Consider the following 5,542-nt stretch of genomic DNA (forward strand, 5'->3'; position numbering starts at 1 on the left):
TTATCATTCTAGCTTTTTAATCAACATATCATGTGCTACCAAGTCAAACAGCTTACAGAAATCTAAATGTATTGTGTCAACGCTATTACCATTATCAACTAACTTGTAACTCATCAAAAATAGGTATCAAATAAGTTTGACAGGATCTATTTTTCATAAACCCATGTTGATTTGTATTAATTACATTACCCTCCATTAACTCTTTATTAATGGAGTCTCATATCAGCTGCTTCACGGGGGAATGTGATGCTGTGCAGTGTTGGTAGTGTACATACATATCTACTATTGCTTTGATGTGATTTTAAGAGAGTTTAAAAGATTGTTAAAAGCTTGGATAAAACTTCCTGTCTCTTTCTTGTTTCCCAAGCACTTGCACAGCAGTGTAGTATAAAACCAAAATCTTAGTTAAATGATAATGTATTAAAACTAAAAGAGGCAGCCCTGCTGCCAGTAAATAGCCATTGTAATATTCATGAAAAGTGCAAACTAACAGTGAGGCCAGTCAGTGCAATCTCATAGGTCGTGGAATTGCCCATTGCCAGGGTCTCTGTTCTCTTGATCCCATGGATGCATGGGGGTTGAGTGAACAGGGTACATCTGCCCATGCACACTTCAATCCCAGGAGTGCATCGATGAGCCATGACCCACATCCTCCCAGCACTGTCCAGTGGCTGCATCGGCTGCTGGAGATGGTAGTAAGAGATGAGTCCTGGTGCAGGTGTTAGAGTCTGCAGCCTTCTAGCATCAGTGCTTTTCAGTGAATATAACACAATTTGGGCCCCTTAGGTCAATAAGACTCAACTATGTACCATGAATTGCTCATAATTAAACAGAATTCAATTGCAGAGCCAGGATAAGAACCACATTCCGATACCTACCCTCCAAACCATTGTTACATAGTTGAACTTTAAAAATAATGATAATACAAGATGTCAGACAACCATCTCAATCAGAATTTATTTAATCAAAGTTTACTAGCCAAAGATTAATACAGCACCATTCAGAATACAGAAAGGAAGATTTTGTACTTTACCCAGCCAATCTGAAGTCTGTTTGTATGCATACATAGTCACATGCGTTGCTCTATGGCTAATTAATTTCCTGTCCATCATAGCTCTAGACCATAATGTTTAACAAATGATACCATTTGTAAGTTCTGACACTACCATCTTTGGAGTGTCTCTCTTAGGGAGCAGCTGTTGCACAAGTAAAGTGCAGGTAAATTTTCAAACATGACTAGGAATCAGGTCTTATTTCTCTCATTATACATGTAGTGGGTAGAGCTGGGCAAATAACTAAATTTTTGGTTTGGTGGCAGTTCCATGTTTTTAAATGTTGAATTGACACGAAAACAATTTTTTTGACACTTTTGGCAAATTGAGGGGTTAAAAAAATCATTTGGCCTCAGACAAAACATTTCACTTTGATTTTAAGCATTTATAAAACATTTTAAAAACTAAAATTGAAGGAAATTTTGTAACGAAAAAGTTATTTTGAATTTAAAAATTTAAATATTTTGTTTTGAAAATGTCAAAACAAGATGTTTGGACTTGTTTGGAGTTTGTTGGCTTTGTTTTCAAAATTGGTGATATTACCTCACCCACCTTGTCTCACAAATTAGTGAAACATTTCAGTGACAGGTTTCAGAGTAACAGCCGTGTTAGTCTGTATTCGCAAAAAGAAAAGGAGTACTTGTGGCACCTTAGAGACTAACCAATTTATTAGAGCATAAGCTTTCGTGAGCTACAGCTCACTTCCTCAGATGCATATCGTGGAAACTGCAGCAGACTTTATATATACACAGAGAATATGAAACAATACCTACTCCCACCCCACTGTCCTGCTGGTAATAGCTTATCTAAAGTGATCATCAGGTGGGCCATTTCCAGCACAAATCCAGGTTTTCTCACCCTCCACCCCCCCACACAAATTCACTCTCCTGCTGGTGATAGCCCATCCAAAGTGACAACTCTTTACACAATGTGCATGACAATCAAGTTGGGCTATTTCCTGCACAAATCCAGGTTTTCTCACATCCCCCCACCCCCATACACACACAAACTCACTCTCCTGCTGGTAATAGCTCATCCAAACTGACCACTCTTCAAGTTTAAATCCAAGTTAAACCAGAACATCTGGGGGTGGGGGGTAGGAAAAAACAAGAGGAAACAGGCTACCTTGCATAATGACTTAGCCACTCCCAGTCTCTATTTAAGCCTAAATTAATAGTATCCAATTTGCAAATGAATTCCAATTCAGCAGTTTCTCGCTGGAGTCTGGATTTGAAGTTTTTTTGTTTTAAGATAGTGACCTTCATGTCTGTGATTGCGTGACCAGAGAGATTGAAGTGTTCTCCGACTGGTTTATGAATGTTATAATTCTTGACATCTGATTTGTGTCCATTTATTCTTTTACGTAGAGACTGTCCAGTTTGACCAATGTATATGGCAGAGGGGCATTGCTGGCACATGATGGCATATATCACATTGGTGGATGTGCAGGTGAACGAGCCTCTGATAGTGTGGCTGATGTTATTAGGCCCTGTGATGGTGTCCCCTGAATAGATATGTGGGCACAATTGGCAACGGGCTTTGTTGCAAGGATAAGTTCCTGGGTTAGTGGTTCTGTTGTGTGGTATGTGGTTGTTGGTGAGTATTTGCTTCAGGTTGCGGGGCTGTCTGTAGGCAAGGACTGGTCTGTCTCCCAAGATTTGTGAGAGTGTTGGGTCATCCTTTAGGATAGGTTGTAGATCCTTAATAATGCGTTGGAGGGGTTTTAGTTGGGGGCTGAAGGTGACGGCTAGCGGCGTTCTGTTATTTTCTTTGTTAGGCCTGTCCTGTAGTAGGTAACTTCTGGGAACTCTTCTGGCTCTATCAATCTGTTTCTTTACTTCTGCAGGTGAGTATTGTAGTTGTAAGAAAGCTTGACAGAGATCTTGTAGGTGTTTGTCTCTGTCTGAGGGGTTGGAGCAAATGCGGTTGTATCGCAGAGCTTGGCTGTAGACGATGGATTGTGTGGTGTGGTCAGGGTGAAAGCTGGAGGCATGCAGGTAGGAATAGCGGTCAGTAGGTTTCCGGTATAGGGTGGTGTTTATGTGACCATTGTTTATTAGCACTGTAGTGTCCAGGAAGTGGATCTCTTGTGTGGACTGGACCAGGCTGAGGTTGGTGGTGGGATGGAAATTGTTGAAATCATGGTGGAATTCCTCAAGGGCTTCTTTTCCATGGGTCCAGATGATGAAGATGTCATCAATATAGCGCAAGTAGAGTAGGGGCTTTAGGGGACGAGAGCTGAGGAATCGTTGTTCTAAATCAGCCACAAAAATGTTGGCATATTGTGGGGCCATGCGGGTACCCATAGCAGTGCCGCTGATCTGAAGGTATACATTGTCTCCAAATGTGAAGTAGTTATGGGTAAGGACAAAGTCACAAAGTTCAGCTACCAGGTTAGCCGTGACAGTATCGGGGATAGTGTTCTTGACGGCTTGTAGTCCATCTTTGTGTGGAATGTTGGTGTAGAGGGCTTCTACATCCATAGTGGCCAGGATGGTGTTATCAGGAAGATCACCGATGGATTGAAGTTTCCTCAGGAAGTCAGTTGTGTCTCGAAGGTAGCTGGGAGTGCTGGTAGCGTAGGGCCTGAGGAGGGAGTCTACATAGCCAGACAATCCTGCTGTCAGGGTGCCAATGCCTGAGATGATGGGGCGCCCAGGATTTCCAGGTTTATGGATCTTGGGTAGTAGATAGAATATCCCAGGTCGGGGTTCCAGGGGTGTGTCTGTGCGGATTTGATCTTGTGCTTTTTCAGGAAGTTTCTTGAGCAAATGCTGTAGTTGCTTTTGGTAACTCTCAGTGGGATCAGAGGGTAATGGCTTGTAGAAAGTGGTGTTGGAGAGCTGCCGAGCAGCCTCTTGTTCATATTCCGACCTATTCATGATGACAACAGCACCTCCTTTATCAGCCTTTTTGATTATGATGTCAGAGTTGTTTCTGAGGCTGTGGATGGCATTGCGTTCCGCATGGCTGAGGTTATGGGGCAAGTGATGCTGCTTTTCCACAATTTCAGCCCGTGCACGTCGGCGGAAGCACTCTATGTAGAAGTCCAGTCTGCTGTTTCGACCTTCAGGAGGAGTCCACCTAGAATCCCTCTTTCTGTAGTGCTGGTAGGGAGAACTCTTTGGATTAGTATGCTGTTCAGAGGTATTTTGGAAATATTCCTTGAGTCGGAGATGTCGAAAATAGGATTCTAGGTCACCACAGAACTGTATCATGTTCGTGGGGGTGGAGGGGCAGAAGGAGAGGCCCCGAGACAGAACAGCTGCTTCTGCTGGGCTGAGAGTATAGTTGGATAGGTTAACAATATTGCTAGGTGGGTTGAGGGAACCATTGCTGTGGCCCCTTGTGGCATGTAGTAGTTTAGAAAGTTTAGTGTCCTCTCTCTTTTGTAGAGAAGCAAAGTGTGCGTTGTAAATGGCTTGTCTAGTTTTAATGAAATCCAGCCACGAGGAAGTTTGTGTGGAAGGTTGGTTTTTTATGAGAGTATCCATTTTTGAGAGCTCATTCTTAATCTTTCCCTGTTTGCGGCAGAGGATGTTGATCAGGTGGTTCCGCAGTTTCTTTGACAGCTTGTGGCACAAGCTGTCGGCATAGTCTGTGTGGTATGTCGATTGTAATGGATTTTTTACCTTCAGTCCTTTTGGTACGATGTCCATCTGTTTGCATTTGGAAAGGCCTAATCCCATCAGCCACACTATCAGAGGCTCGTTCACCTGCACATCCACCAATGTGATATATGCCATCATGTGCCAGCAATGCCCCTCTGCCATGTACATTGGTCAAACTGGACAGTCTCTACGTAAAAGAATAAATGGACACAAATCAGATGTCAAGAATTATAACATGCATAAACCAGTCGGAGAACACTTCAATCTCTCTGGTCACGCAATCACAGACATGAAGGTCGCTATCTTAAAACAAAAAAACTTCAAATCCAGACTCCAGCGAGAAACTGCTGAATTGGAATTCATTTGCAAATTGGATACTATTAATTTAGGCTTAAATAGAGACTGGGAGTGGCTAAGTCATTATGCAAGGTAGCCTGTTTCCTCTTGTTTTTTCCTAACCCCCCCCCCCCCCCGATGTTCTGGTTTAACTTGGATTTAAACTTGAAGAGTGGTCAGTTTGGATGAGCTATTACCAGCAGGAGAGTGAGTTTGTGTGTGTATGGGGGTGGGGGGATGTGAGAAAACCTGGATTTGTGCAGGAAATAGCCCAACTTGATTGTCATGCACATTGTGTAAAGAGTTGTCACTTTGGATGGGCTATCACCAGCAGGAGAGTGAATTTGTGTGGGGGGGTGGAGGGTGAGAAAACCTGGATTTGTGCTGGAAATGGCCCACCTGATGATCACTTTAGATAAGCTATTACCAGCAGGACAGTGGGGTGGGTGTATATATAAAGTCTGCTGCAGTTTCCACGATATGCATCTGAGGAAGTGAGCTGTAGCTCACGAAAGCTTATGCTCTAATAAATTGGTTAGTCTC

Source organism: Lepidochelys kempii, chromosome 25 (assembly GCF_965140285.1).
Source record: "Lepidochelys kempii isolate rLepKem1 chromosome 25, rLepKem1.hap1, whole genome shotgun sequence".
NCBI classification, from domain to species: domain Eukaryota; kingdom Metazoa; phylum Chordata; order Testudines; family Cheloniidae; genus Lepidochelys; species Lepidochelys kempii.